At 36.1% G+C, this 16,049-nt stretch overlaps 1 protein-coding gene across 5 annotated transcripts in view; it reads left to right on the top strand.

The window, feature by feature from the left end:
• Positions 1-16,049, top strand: part of Tenm1 (teneurin transmembrane protein 1) — an 820,708-nt gene that overhangs the window by 98,144 nt on the left and 706,515 nt on the right. The window contains exon 1 of one of the 5 annotated variants that reach the window (XM_052738702.1): positions 8,383-8,406. The exons of the other annotated variants lie outside the window; for them this stretch is intronic. The gene's annotated coding sequence lies outside the window, so the exon portion shown is untranslated. Of the gene's footprint in view, positions 1-8,382; positions 8,407-16,049 lie in introns of those variants that run through there. 5 annotated transcript variants of the gene reach the window in all.

Raw genomic sequence — 16,049 nt, 5'->3', positions numbered from 1 at the left:
TCACCTTTGCTTCAAAACTAAAACTGTAAATAATATAATCATTTCCCAGAAATTATACTTTAAGTTTCACTTGGGTCTATATCAGTTCTGTTTGACAGCAATGATATTATGGTAGCACTATGCCTTATGCTAAATTATCAAGACTATTAATTACAATTAAAGGATACCAAGCACTCATTTCCCTTTTAATTATCTTCATTTTTTCATGATATTTGTAGCTTATAAAATAGAATAACCTGATTAAATTTATCCATTCAAATCACAAGGAATTCTAGATTATTTCCTTTTCAATTCTGGGAGAACTTAAGCCATCTGTTGCCTTGAAGCAGAGAGATTTAGTAATCAGGCACAGCAGTAAGAAGATATTTGTCTAGGGATGCTATTAATTAACAAACTTGGAAAGCATTCTGCATTTCTTACCTTAAAGTCAAACACCCCTCACAAGTACATTGGACAATTAGATTAGAAAACCTGGCTTGGGTCAGATACCCTTTATGCTCTGCATGAAAATTACTGAATGGAAAGGGCTAAATCCAAAACCATACCATAAAAAAGCAGTAAATGATGAGAACTATGAGGTTAAAAATATGTGTATATTTAGAAATCACCAGTAATTCTAACTGATTATGTTTCTCCATAATCCTTCCTATTCTAGTATTCTTTGTACTTAACATGAAACTTTTAAATTTGAAAATCTGAACAAGAAATTTTGAGAAACTTGAACATTAAAAAACAACTCCTTTAAACTCAATTTTATTTTGGTATAATTATTGTAAAACAAATGCACTAACTTTTAAGTGTATGTACTAAAGTGACTTCACAATACATATGCCTATAGAACCATTATGACATATGACATATTCTATGACTTATGACATAAAATATTTCATCGCTACTTCAGATGTTCCTGTGCTCTTTGGATTCAACTGTCACCATCCTCTGACTGGAGGATCTGATTTCTGCCACCCTAAATATTACATTTGTCTTTTCTGACATTTCATTCCAGTGGAGAAATGAAATTCTTCTTTTATGTATGACTTATTTCACTAAGAATATGGAATTGTGTTTGTTTTAGTTTCTGTGTCATTTTAATTATTGATAATATCAATCTTTTGTGTTTGTTTTGTTTTTCCTAATTTTTTCAAGACAGGGTCAGTAGATAGCTCTGGCTGTCCTAGAATTCACTCTGTAGACAAAGCAGGCCTTAAACTCACAGAGATATGCATGTCTCTGCCTCCTAAGTACTAGGAATAAATGTGTGCACCATTACTCCTGCCTGATAATATCAATTTTAATGTGGAATTTCTAAAGAACATGTGTTGGCATTTTTGTCCCTTTAATTTTCATTTTACTAATGACTAGTGATATCAGCATTATCTCATTGAGACAAAGTCTTGATATGCAGCTTAGGCTGGCTTTGGAACTACTATCATTTTTCCTCAACCTCCTGAGTGCTGGTTTTGATGGCATGGTTCATATGTTTTCTTATGTATATCGGCTATTCATTTTCCCTTTTAGTTACATATTGGTTTTTCAAATTTTCTGCCTAGTTTTAATACTCAGTCCTCTCTCTTATTATTAGTGGCAACAAGGATCTTTTATATATTCTAGATACAAAAGTCTTTCCCATGCTACATGTATATGAAAGCCTTCTTCCTATTTTGTAGCTTTCCCTTTACATTTTCTGGATAAATGCTTTGGAAGAGTTAAAATCATTTGATCTTGAAGTTTGGCTAAATACTTTATTACTGATGGTTGACAGATTTTCTTTTTCCATACTATTTTTGTATCTGCCAATGTCATGGCAGTTTTCTTCTGTATTTTCCTCAAGGAGTTTTACATTTTGGTCTGTAGTATATTTTGAGGTATTTTTGCATATTATGTGAGGTAAGTGCTGAATTGTAATTTTGCCATATGGTTATCCAGTTGTGCTGGCATCATTTACATAAATATACTTTCTGTGTTGAGTTTTACCTTCGATTTTTATCTTAAAAGCATATATGAATTTATTTTAGGATTCTCTGTTTTGTTCCATTGATCTATATGTCTGTATAATTATGCCAATGCTGTACTATTTTGCCTACTGTAGCTTTACAGTAAGTTCAGGAATCAGTCCCAAAGTCTAGTATTGTGGTTCATATCTGTAATCATAGCACTGGGGAGGAAGTAGCAGAAAGATTGCCATGATTTGGGGCCAGACTGATCTACAATGTGAGTCCCTGTCTAAAAAACAAGCTAAAATAAAAACCATAAAAAAATCACTAACCAACAATGAGGACTCTAAGTTCATTAATTTTCAAAAGCATTTAAGCTATTTGAAATTATTTACATTTTTATATGATTTTTAGAAATCAATTTCTGAGATCTCAATTAGGTTTACTTAGATCTCATGAATCATTTTAAGCAGAATTGGTATAGTAACATCTTGACCATTATAATCCACTATCATGGCATTGTTCTCCATTTGTTAGATCTTTTATTTTGTTCAACAACGATTTGTGTTTACAGTGTCCACACCATTTTTTTTTGCTAAATGTATACCTTTGTGTTAGAATAAACTTTGAAAAGAGTTCAAAAGGGAGAGAGAATAATTCATCTACAAATTTCATTCAGTAATTATGCTACTAGTACCTGGTATACAAGAGATGATTTTACAGCCTCATAAAATACACAAATGTAAGCAAATTCCCCTCTATAAACAACACGCTGCATAATAGAGCTAAAGAAAGCTTATAGAAGTATATAATTGTGGTGGATATGTTTAGGCATTTCCTTAGGTTATATCTAAACTTGAGCCACTCAAATTCACTCTGTACAATAGGTGGTATACATAATAAAATAAATGTTTTAATGACAGTTATTTACTTATTTATGTGGGATGTGAACACACAACGGAATACAGGCAGAGGGCAAAAGGCAACTTGCAGGAATGGGTCCTCTCTTTCTTCTGTGTAGGTTCCAGGAGTTAAACTCAGGTTATCAATTTGGTAGCAAGAAACTTTACTCACGGAACTATCTTGCTAGTCCCAAATAAATATTTTTGTAATTGAGTTTTATTGGCACAATCTTTGTTAAAAATTTGTGAAATCATAAAGCCCTTCTTTAAAAAAAAATTCTTGCTGTGGAAGATATTTGATCCAAGGCCTTGTGCATGCTAGAAAACACCCTGTCGATATTCCAAGCAAACAGAGTCATTTTTGTTTCCTTTCTTTCTCTTAAAACTGAATTTAATGGATACATACCAACTTGTATAATATAGCTCGGTCATTAATAGTACTGACTCCAGAGCTAGCTCCTTGGATATAAAATGAGACACCTTTCTTTACTGATTGTCTTTTGAATGTCATTTAACATCTCCAAAGATCAGTTTTCTGATCTGTAGACTGCAGATAATAGTGACACTCAACTTGTAGGGTTACTGCAAAGAGAAAGCAATGCAGCGAACATTAACCACATCAGTACTAAGCACACAGTGAAGAATTTAATAATTATTTGTAATTGTCACTGTTATCATTACATCACAGATATTTTCTTCCCTCTCTGGACCTCTCTTTGCCTTTACTAATGCATTATTGAACCATATTCTCTCTCTCTCTCTCTCTCTCTCTCTCTCTCTCTTCCCCTCTTCCTCTCCCTCTTTGTGTGTGTGTATGTCTGTTTCTGTGTTTCTGTGTATATGTAAAGAATATATGCACTCAAGACCATGTTTTAAATCCATGCTTATTCACTTACCTCCTTTTGACTTTTGACAGGTTATTCAACAATTCTAAATTTTTGCTTCTACAATTCAGAGTTAATAAAAGCATTAATATAGTTATTTTGAATAACAGATGAAATGATGCATGTAAATTCCTTACTAGAGGATGTACACAAAAGTTTTTTTCTGTATATTATTCCTTTTTTTTCTTGAGGGTTCCTAAAATTAACTTGATTCTCGCCGGGCAGTGGTAGCACATGCCTTTAATCCTAGCACTCGGGAGGCAGAGGCAGGTGGATCTTTGTGAGTTCGAGACTAGCCTTGATTCTCAATAAATACTTATGCACATTGTTCTTCCAAAGTCAGAACTACAGTACATACTGTAACTATAAGTATCTCTCTAAAACACCCTCTTGTATCATGCTGCACTCTGTCATACAATATTCAATGGCTCCTTCTTACCTACTAGGAAACATTTATGAAATAGAATAATGCTAGTGGTCCCTAATAATCAGCCTACTTCTTCTCAGCCATCCAACATAAACATTTCACCAATTACTCAATATTAGTGTTTCTTTTGTAGGTCTGAGAATGAGTTTTTTAAGGAGAGAGGAATTTAACATTGACAGTGGCAGTGGCTGGGAAGGGTAATGGTAGGAGTGTCAATAAACAGCATTTCAGATACAGGAGTTCCAGATCACTGGAAATGTTTCCATTTTTCTCCTTAATCTCCTTCCCATTAAAGTACATTTCCATGAATACATTATATTAGCACAGAAATGTTTATTTAATCAATCAGTTAGTTACTGGGTACTGACTCTGTACAGCAAATTTTCCTAGGAGTGAGAACCATAATGATCTTCTCGTTAAAGACAAGAAAAAAGTGAAGACAGTGTGAATGCAAATACTTGTAACAAGCTGTGATGTGATATGATTCTTCCTTTCTAGGCATAAATGTGTATGTATATGTATATATTTTTGTTTGTATGGGATGTGCTGTGTGTTTGTCCTAGATGAAAGTGTGATAGATTAATATGTTATTGTTTACTGTGAAGGTTACAATCAAGTGTGATCTTGAAATATTTGGCATTTTACAGAGAGCATGAATATTAAATAATAGAGAGAAAGACATTTTAAATAGGTGAAGTAGAAGATGCAAAGGCATAGAGTGGAGAAAGTTTGATTTATTCAGGGAAACACAAAAAATCCGATGAGGTTTCAGCACAGGGTATGAATAGTGAGAGAATGAAGAACAACGAAAAATAAAGTCCAGACTGTAAATTAAAACCAATTTGTAGATTATACTATGATAAATTGTAGTTTTCATTTATTGAGTTCCTACAATATGTAAGGGACTATGTAAACTGCTGTATGTGCCTAACTTGTAAAAAGCTGTCTACCAACCATGTGAGATGTATGTATACACACACACACACACACACACACACACACACACACACACACACGACAAAATTAAGTCAAAGGTTAATTGTCCATATTATCAATTGAAAATGGCAGAGACTCAAGCAAGACCTACAGGATCACAGATTTAATAAATGATTGAATGATTAATGGTCAGTAGTAACACTGAGACAGAGCATAGGGCTAGACTCGGATGCAACCTCTGCTGTGTATAGTAGTAAGGTGGCTTATGCTTGTTTATTAACTTGTTGAAAGAGAACAAGGGATGGATCATTACTAATATTTTAGCTTAGGGAATGTGGGTGGGTGACATAGTAATCCACATGCAAATATGGAGAATTTCAGGAAGAAAGAGTGACAGAGGTCATCAATTAATTTGGCTTCAAATGTTTCATGACCTTCTAGGTCGAGTGGAATGATTTTAATCACTGGGAAGATACAGATACAAGACGAAAGTACTGAACTGGACATAGAGAACAGGAATCATTAGCATACAGGCAATAGTTGAGTGTATGGTTATAGGCAAATATGTAAAGGTAAAAGAAAAGAGCACCAAAGACTGACTACAACTTCCACTGAGAATTTCTAGAACTTTTCTTGCTAAATTATGCCAGCTCCCTAGAGTTACATGCAGAATTTTTTAGCCCTTTTTGTTTTCTATTGGATTATTAGCTACTTGAGGACAGACGTCACTCATTAATTTCTACAAGTTGGCCACATTTAGCAGAGATTCCTCCAAATAGTGTAAATTCATTTTTAACTTTTTCAATTACATTTATTTATTTGTGGGGTGTATTGGTGAATGGCATATATGTGGAGGTCAAAGAACTACTTGCCAGAGTTGGTTTTCTCCTTCTACCATGATCATTTCAGGGCTCAAACTCAGGTCATTAGGATTGAAGTCAAATGTCTTTACCCTCTGAGCTATTTCATATATCCCCAATTCATTCTGATTTATTTCCCTACCAAATGTATAGAACTGTGTTAGAGATAGAACTACGGAGGCACCTGTAATTAGGGTCTGTGTTTGTTTCATCTAGGAGCCAGGTTTTGAACTATGTACCAGAGCCAATGAAGACTCAAAGAAAGTGCCTACTCTGCTCCAGTATAACCAAAGGCTGGGATGTTTTATCCCATGTAAACATGACACAATAATTATATCAAAGGTTCAAAGATGTTTTATTCTCAGACTTGGTGTTTCATAAAATTTGATGTAGGGCAACATAATTCCTTCAATTTGAACTTCCTAATTCTCAATCAAATTTCCTTTCATAGTGAATCATAAACCAGTTTTCATTCATTTTAAAATTTAAGAATATTTTCAATATATATTACAAGTGTTTAAACAAACCATTTTTTTAAATTATTCTAGGATTTGAGAAGACACAGAGCTCTGAATAAAACCTAAGTATTATTTTATAGTTGCAAAAAGACAAAATCAATACTTGATTACACTAAATTAGTATACCCAGCCATGCAAATCTTTAACCTCAGATTAACTAAATGTAAGATCATGACCCAACCCACAACAGGAACATTTAGAAATAGAGAATTAGCTGGTTCAGAGCCTATTTGTAATGTGTGGAATTGCACTGCTGCCCAAACTAGGTTTCCCACCACTGTTCTCTCTAGAGTAGCTGCAGAATTATGCCAGCAGAATTTTAACTAATTGGCATTTCTGTGATCCTTCCCTATATCCTACTTCTATTGCTCATTCACAATACACTTATAAATGAGGCCACTCTATCCACAGTTGTACTATGTCACACTAAATGTACTTTCCTTTGCTCATGTTCTATAGCTTTTGTTAAAGGCACCGAGTTGGCCTATCCATACATTTTATAAAGGGGAAAACATATATAAGTAAATCAGATCATTTCAAATAGTTGCAAAGACAACAAAACAAAATACTGTAATAAGATGACTTGTATGGAGTGATCATGGGTAGCTGGTGAAAATACTAAAATTCTTACAAAGGAAAGATTCTTTGAAGTGGCATTTGAGCTGAAACATATTATGGGAAATACTTGACCAAGCAAGGCTAAGGAAGAAGATGATCTCAGACCAGAGGAACAACAAGTATAAAATCTAAGCTTGGAATAAGTTGGTAGGTCAAGGGAATATGCAAAGGGAGACTATAATGTACAAAATACAATAAGGTTTGCAAGGAGGAGTATATGATTTGAAATTGGAGAAGTGTAACTAGAGCTCAGAGTAAAAGCCTGGCCTCTAGAAGCCCCAACAAGCTAAGCTTGTTCCTTGTCCTGACAGGACATTTAAATAGACAACAATGGTAAAATTCAGACAAAGATGATTAATTCTATGGGGCCATGTGGATAAGAGGAACAAATGAAGGGTTATAATAACATCATATTCATTTTTGGTTTCTAATATGAACTTTAGGGTTCAACAGTGAAAGAACTGAGTCAAGAGACAAGATGTATGCATAATTTAAAGGTTCTGATTTAGATGTGGCCTCATTAATCATTTTCTAAACTCTAATCCTACACGATGGACTGAACAGGGTGTTTCTTATTAGATAGTTACCTCTGCACCTAGTTGTAGCCTCACCTCCATGGAAAGTGCCCTCATCTGGAATGGGCATGCTATATCTTGTAACATTTTGTTGTTCCTGGAATTCAACGTTACTTAAGAGGAAAGGAAAATCACAATGACTGATCTCTGTGCCTGCACACAAAGTAAAGTGACCATCAAACACAAAATAAAGACAGAGATTCAGACTTTTATCCTGTTCTTAGTTGTTGTGTGGACCCAAGTGAGGACTCAATGCTTCTTAGAAAAAGTGGTTTCTAGATACTTGTATAAACATGGGAAAAATCTGTTCCTTAGAGCCTCATGGACCATGCCATTAAAGATAGTGGTAAGTTAGATTTACTATTCCAGCTTCTGAAATTTCCATGGGAGCACTACTGTTTCATCAGTTTTACTTCCTCCTATAATGAATGCTGTGTGGTTTTCATACTCCTAGAGGACTGACTGGATGTGCATTCGTTTAGAACAGTCATTTTCATGTTCTCGTTGCTCCTCCCCAATTTTACATTTCTCTCTCACAGCTTTTTATCACAAATTCCTTATAGTTCTCAACAGAGAAACAAATCTAGAATTTGGGAATTGGGTCAGAACAGTATGACCCCTAGAATGAAAAGCAACACTAATTTCCTGGTGACTATTACAATTTTTTTTTACAGCAGTCTGGATTAGTAAGAACAATGAAGGTGTAGCTGTAAATGTGGAGAAGTGTTCCCTGAAAGATATCCTTCTCAGAGGTAATCATGGAAGATACCTGCAGCATTATTAATTTCAACATGTACTTCATGAGAAACTGTCAAAATGATAGAAGTTTTTGATGTCTAAAAAGCTGAGCTAGTGATCATAATTTGAGAAAAAGGATGGAAGGAAGGAGGGGAGAGAGAGAATGACACAGAAAGGGAGAGAGGTACAAGGATAGAGAGAGAAGGAAAGGGAAAGAGAAGGCTATAGAGAGAAACTATGTCAGGTACCTTTGAATCTTTAGAAGGCAATTCTTGACCCTTGGGATTCTCTGAGTGCGATACAGAACTATCTAGTTCTCCTTTATTCAATCCTGTGTCTACCAGATACTTTTGTGATCAAAATAACTCTGTACTATGCCCTTCAGTTTTTAAACATTTTCACATATGGAATCTAATGACATGAAGCCAACCATTCATGGTATGTTTTATCATTTTAAAGATTATTAAGCTGACTCTTGTAACAAAAGATTCCAGGAAAATAGCAGTCTTTATATAAAACATAGGGAAATCCAAAAAATGTGAACACCTTGGAAAGAAAGCCAATAGAATTTTTATAATTTATCTATAAAAGATGAATAATGTAGCATTTTCCACTACTGCAGACAGAGGTTGAATTGGGTTAAGGTTTCTAGTTTAAAAAAATGTACAAATCTGTTTTTTTTTAGTGTTCTAGATCTCCAGGGTTTTTTTTTAAATAAAATTTATTCATTTATTTTACATCCCGACGACTTGTGAGAGAAAAATTCAACTTGAGACTCTTTTTCTATCTTGTTTCCATAAATATAGTGGCAGAGAATACTGAGCATTTTTTAAAGATGAGGAAATACCAATGACTCTAAAATAAATTAAGTGGCATTCTTAAAGAACAAAGCTGGTAAAGCAACAAAACCACTTTTCACACCCATATTATTCCAAAGTTTCTCTTCAGTTTATATAGCTCTTTGGTTGAAATGAATGCATTTTATAAATTTAATTAGTAAGTAATATACATTTTCCCAAATACATATGAGGAATTAGCTTTTGTTAAAAATGTCTTAATCTTATATAATGAAAGTATAATTGACAGCCCTCAATCTAGGAATCAAATACTTTATTTTTCAAAAGATGCATTATTGACTACTTTATATTCTTATTCTTTCCTATGTTTAGCAGATTACCCCCTTAATATCATCTACTCTGAATCGTTAATTAGCTTTTGAATGGATTGTCCAAACATCCTATATTACTTACCTTTCTGTTGCTGTTATAAGATGCAGTGATCAAAAGTAACAAAGAAGTATGTTTATTTTGCGTTATAATTCCAGACTGTTATGTCATGCTAGAGAGGCATGGTAGTGAGCAGAAGTCATGGTGATAAGTGCAGGAGGCTGAGAGCTCACATCCTCAACAGTAAGCCAGAAGCAGACAAACAGAGAGAATACTGGGAATGACACATAGTTTTTGAAACCCAAAGCCTGCCCCCAGGGACATATTTCCTCCAACAAGGTTTACCTCCAAACCTCATCAAGGAGATCTACCATATGTTCAAACATTCTGAGCCTATGGGGGACATTCTCAATGAAATCACTATTTGCTCATGGGATTTTAGTGAATCAGAACCTTTAAAATGAGAAAAATCAATCAATGAGCCAAAGAGAACTCCAACCACTGATTACCTCTAATTATGTACATTAACATTTGCACAATAACTCCAAATGCAAACAAAATGTAACCAGAAACATGTCAACCATTCATGATAAAACTATAACATTAAAAAAACTATATTTACGATATTAATAAGAAATAAAAAGAAAAATATTTATATAGCTATATGGCTATGTTTCAAAAAGTTATTTTGTAATGTTATATTTGCTAACTCTAGAGCATATGTTATTAAGAGTCGAAACTGGGACTTTAAAATAATTTGAAATTTGAATTATTTTCATTATTGGCATGTTTTCTTATATTTCAACAGACTTTTCTTCATAATTTTAACTTAACCTTTTTTTCCTGGAAATAATCTTGCAAGGTCACCTCTCACCTTTATTTTTGGCAACTGGGTACAGAGATAGGATGCAATGAACTTGATCTGACAACTTAATAAGATGTAATATGACCTGAAATAGGGATAGTGCCCTTTTAACTATGAAGATCTAGATAGATACAGAATCTTTTCAAGGATCTGTCTAACTGAATTCCATTTAAGTTTCCTTTTGAAACATTAAATGTCTTTTTCTGTTTCAAACTAGAGTGTGATCAGTTGGAATATTGGCGAGGAACAGGTCATTAGTGAAAACTCCAATGAAGACAATTGGCTTTGGGTTTGATTTTCCTGTTTTTGCGGTTAGCTTAGCACCAGATGGTGCCCTAGTGAGTTCTGTATAAATAATACAATCATAGGGTTGAGTGATTCTCTACCAGTCACAGACTCAAGCAGAAAATAGCACTTGTCTTTCCACACATGTTCATGTAGATTTTCTTATTGAGGAATTGTTCTTATACAGCTCTAACTGTTAAACTGTTGCTATGGTTGGTGTTTTCTTACTGTTTGTTTATTGGATAGGCAAGCAGCCAAATCCTCATTCTGACTCAGAGGGAAGGGCTACAGGATTTGAGGATCATTGCCAGATATACCCACCCATTGCAAAAGGAGAAGGAAAGCAGCAAAAATCTCTGCATTCCCTGTATTGTCCCAGAAAGAGAAGGGTGGCTCTGTCACTCCCTTGACAGTTGGTGCACGTTAGGGGGTGATGAAACAGGCTTTGCTTACAGAAACCCTGGGGTAACCTCTTACACACTTTCAAGGTCTAGCTCAAATGCCAGATTCTGCCCATGATGTTTGATGGTCTTTCACAGGTTGTACTTCAAATCTAACTTGCTTCTTTCACATTTCACCTACCATAGACCTCTCCCTTTCATTTCTCAAATCTACTTTCTTCCGGTCTGTACCACCTAACACATAATTGGCATTTAATATATATTTGCTTGCTTAGCCACACATATATAGGTCACAGGTACCACACAGAGGAACATAGATTTAATGACAAGTATTCTACTGAGTGAACAAAGACCATACATTATAATGTAAGATATTCTAGACTTTTTGAAAAAGAAAATGAACAGACTCCATATTCTTCCTTTTCTCATTAGTGTTCTGAAGATTTGACCCACATAGTAGCAAGCCAAAAAACTGTTGCTGTGGTATACTGATAGAAAATAGCTAGAATCATTAACAATGCTTCCCTTATGGAGAAAAGCCCATATTTTTAGTTTAAAATAAAAAATAACCATACATTGTGTCCAACTGTCACATGACTCTGCAATAAAATTAATCCATGTCAGTGTCTTTGTAGAAGGCAACTTGATGTTATATTTTCAAACTATTATTTTTTGCATATTAAATGTTTTGGGTAATCTCAATATTGTTATTAGGTCATTACTCAGACTAGGTTATTTAAACTAATGATTTATCCATCATAGACAAATGAGCCATCATATATTTTACCCAAAGCATCCTGTGGTCACTTGTTGCCATGCTTTTCTGCTGTGCTGGATCCATATCTCTTTGGGACTGTAAGATCCAAGAAACTCTTCCTTCTTTAAGTTGCCTTGATCATGTTTTTTTATCACAGTATCATAAAATTAACTAATACAACATTTCTTGGAAAATAAATGGTTCAGTTGTTCAGAGAACTCATATATTTTTAATGCCTCTGGAGTCATAGTGGAGTATATTCAAGTTTCCATCAAGTCCTATATCAAGTTCTGCTGAATTTGTTCAACATGGTGTTTAAAGCATTACCATAGAAAAAGACATATTGTTACCGACTCTCCTGTGCCACTGTTGCTGTGATAAAATAACATGACCAAAGCAAGTTGAGGGCATATAGGTTGTAGTTGAACATTGAGGGAAGTTGGGGCAGGAACTCAAAGAGGAAGCCAAAGATAGGAATTAAAACAGAAACCATGAAGAATTACTTACTAGTTTACTCAGCTACCTTTCTTATATAGTATAGGATCTGTTTAGGAACAACCCTCCTCCATCACCTACAAATCCAAAAGAAGTCCACAGACATGTCCTCAGGTCAATCTGATGATCAATTCTCAACTAAGGTTTCCTCTTCCTAAGTGTGTCAAGGGGACAACAGAACCATGCCATTCCACTTCTTTTAAACTTTGTCACAGAAACACATCACTTTAAGCCATACCTTCTTCTTGCCCCCAAGATCCTATGTTAATATCGCAGTGAGAAATAGTACAATCTTAAAAGCCAGTCAATTTGTCCTTGACAAATTCCAATGATTTAAACATCTAAATTCTCTTTAAAATTCAAAAGTGTGTGGCCCGTGGGCTCCTGTCAAAAACATTTTTTAAGTTATATACTTTCTTATTCTATGAAGGAAGACCCAGGGAACAGTCACAATCAGATCAAAGCAAATCCAACATTTCAAACTGTAAAAACTTTGATGTCCAACGTGATCTTCTAGACTCCAAAGGGTTTTGGTCATCCCCTTTTTGGAGTCTGTCATCAGCAGCGCACAGAGCTTGTCTGTTAGACTGAGAATTGTGTAGAGATTGTGTACCTAGAGTTTTCCTGCCTGGCCCAAAGTCAGGATAAATCTCTGCCACCCACCAGTCCCACAACCGCTCAGACCCGACCAAGTAAACACAGAGACTTATATTGGTTTCAAACTGTATGGCCGTGGCAGGCTTCTTGCTAACTGTTCTTACAGCTTAAATTAATCCATTTCCATTAATCTATACCTTGCCACATGGCTCATGGCTTACCGGCATCTTTACATGTTGTTTCTCATCATGGTGGCTGGCAGTGTCTCTCTGACTCAGCCTTCCACTTCCCAGCTCTATTCTCCCCCTTGTCCCGCCTATACTTCCTGCCTGGCCACGGGCCAATCAGTGATTTATTTATTGACCAATCAGCAACACATTTGACATACAGACCATCCCACAGCACTTCCCCTTTTCTTTTCTTAAAAAGGAAGGTTTTAACCTTTGCACATCTCCAAAGTCAGCTTGGTATATTTGGGAATTTGGGCGTAGCTTCTCTTACTACTTCCTGCTGGAGGGGGGCACTGTATCTTATGGGGACACAAAGAATATTTTAGAATTATGGAGTAGTCCATGAGGGTGTATCGTCTGAGCCAGTTGCCTTGAAATGGTTCTGGATGTTGGATCATCTGGGCCATGGTGTCATCAGAGACCTTTCAGGGGGTCTTGGCTGGTCAAACCTGATGTATCTTAATCTGGAACAAATCCATAGCCTCTGGCTTTCTGTGGAAACAAAAGCAGAGCCTCCTTCCCAAAGCAACATATCTTTACATCCAAATTTTGAAGTCAAGGTACCTTTAAAATATACATTTTGGCATAACTCAACAGCTTTTGTAATCAAATGTTTTCCTTCAGTTACGAATATCAAAGAGAACATAATCCAGATTTTCTGTGTGGTAGCCATCTTTACGTGGCTTATTTTTTTATATTAGCTTGAGCCTATTGCTTTGAACTGCAGCCTTCTAAGCCTGAAACAGCGCTGGCACTGCTGGCTCTGCCCACTTCAGCTTCCCAACATGGCAGTGATACGTTTTCCACCAGCTCTGGGAGCCATCAACTCTCAGAAATAGTGGGTTTATGCTTCTATCAAAGCAGTGTGTAGCCCCAGAAACCTCTTTTTTTTTGTTTTGTTTTGTACTAGCAAAGGCTAAATCCACCACACAGCTTAATGTGCCACTTGCAGAGGCCTCATTCCCACCATACTGCAGGTCGAGCATGCACACACGCTAGGAACCCGCCAGTAGCTCAAACCAGCAGGCTGCCGCTAACTTGAAAGAGACAACTAGGAACTGTTTTTAGCTCCGTTTTAGAATCTTTTTTCTCAGGTTTTAGGTGGAAACTCTTGCCACCACGTTGGACGCCATTTGTAGCTAAGTTTTCCTGCCTGGCCCACAGTCAGGATAAATCTCTGACACCCACCAGTCCCACAACTGCTCAGACCCGACCAAGTAAACAGACTTATATTGGTTTCAAACTGTATGGCCATGGCAGGCTTCTTGCTAACTGTTCTTACAGCTTAAATTAATCCATTTCCATTAATCTATACCTTGCCACATGGCTCATGGCTTACCGGCATCTTTACATGCTGTTTGTCATCATGGCGGCTGGCAGTGTCTCTCTGACTCAGCCTTCCACTTCTCAGCTCTATTCTCCCCTTTGTCCCGCCTATACTTCCTGCCTGGCCACAGGCCAATCAGTGATTTATTTATTGACCAATCAGGAACACATTTGACATACAGACCATCCTACAGCAGAGAATATACTTCTGTCTCCTGCCTGCTACTGTCCTTGCCCACTGTCCTGTGTTGGAGTCTGCAGTGCAACTAAGGTTGCACTTTCACTAACTGCATCCTGGCCTTTCTGCAGGGACCACAACCCTTCCTCATGACACCAAGCCTTGATTTCTTTCCGTGACCACTTCAATCCTGGAGTTTCCACTACCACTGAGGCTAAAACTTTATCAATGGTCTCTCCTAGAACTCTTACACTGCCAGGTCTCAGCTTCTTCACATGTCCCCTTTATACCTTCAATATCAGTACCACATAGGAGACTCTTAGAGGTGACCAAGTTCAACACCAGTTAAATATGAAGCCTTGGTCCCCCACTGGACCATGGCCCTGTGTGCTGATCTGAGGGAAAACACCCCAGAAGATTTCATGTTAATAATCCCAGTCACTCATTAATCCTCGTTGATTTTTCAGTTCTAGCGAACCAATATTGATTTTTCCAGTAAAACAGAGGCCTCACTGAAATGGTGCTGGCCCCTTGTTAATCACAGATGATCTTTCAGCCTCACCTCACCACAAAGTACAGATTCTTAATTCAAAATATCACATAAATAACCCCGATAGAGTCTTTGAGGGATTCTGAGATTTCACAATACAAGTCTAAGTCTTCATTGACTGCCTATTTTTCAGAACCCAATACCTTTCAAGTACCCACTGAATATCATACTAAGCTCTGAGCATTCAATGGCTTTCTCAGTCCAAAGTTCCGTAATGTTCCACAAACCTCTAAAAACAGCACAGTCAGGTTCATCAAAGCAAAAACTTGTTCTCTGTGACCAAGTTTTGTTCTAGGTGAAAGTTAGAGCAGGAACTCAAGAAGCAATCTAGATGCAGGGACTTAAGAAGAAACCATGGAGAAGTTCTGTTTACTAGCTTTCTCAACTAGTTTTCTTAAATATCGCGTGCTTACCTGCCAAAGAATAGTACTACCCACAGTGCGATAGGCCCTTATCCATCAATTAGGAACTAAGAAAATACCCTAGAAACATGACCAAAGGCAAATATAACAGAGGCAATTCTTCAATTAATGTTTCTTCTCCCAACGTGTTTCAAGTTGAGAACAAAACTATGACATCTATAGATACATTAGCTTCCAGAATCTTCATATTATGTGAATAATTTGATTATATTGTCATCTGTATTTAAAGATGAGGAATTGAGGTCCTCCTGTGTTAAAGGTCACACATCAGACCATACAGTGGCAGAATTTTGTACAATGAGTTTTTATCGTGAGTCTACCCATAATTATCTAATTTAACAATTTTAGACTCAAAAGTCAAATATGTCTTAATTTCTTTGTTTTA

Source organism: Peromyscus californicus, unplaced genomic scaffold (assembly GCF_007827085.1).
Source record: "Peromyscus californicus insignis strain IS unplaced genomic scaffold, ASM782708v3 Scaffold_10__1_contigs__length_136768540, whole genome shotgun sequence".
NCBI classification, from domain to species: domain Eukaryota; kingdom Metazoa; phylum Chordata; class Mammalia; order Rodentia; family Cricetidae; genus Peromyscus; species Peromyscus californicus.
Note: the sequence above shows the minus strand (reverse complement) of the source record. Positions and strands in the feature narration are given on the sequence as shown.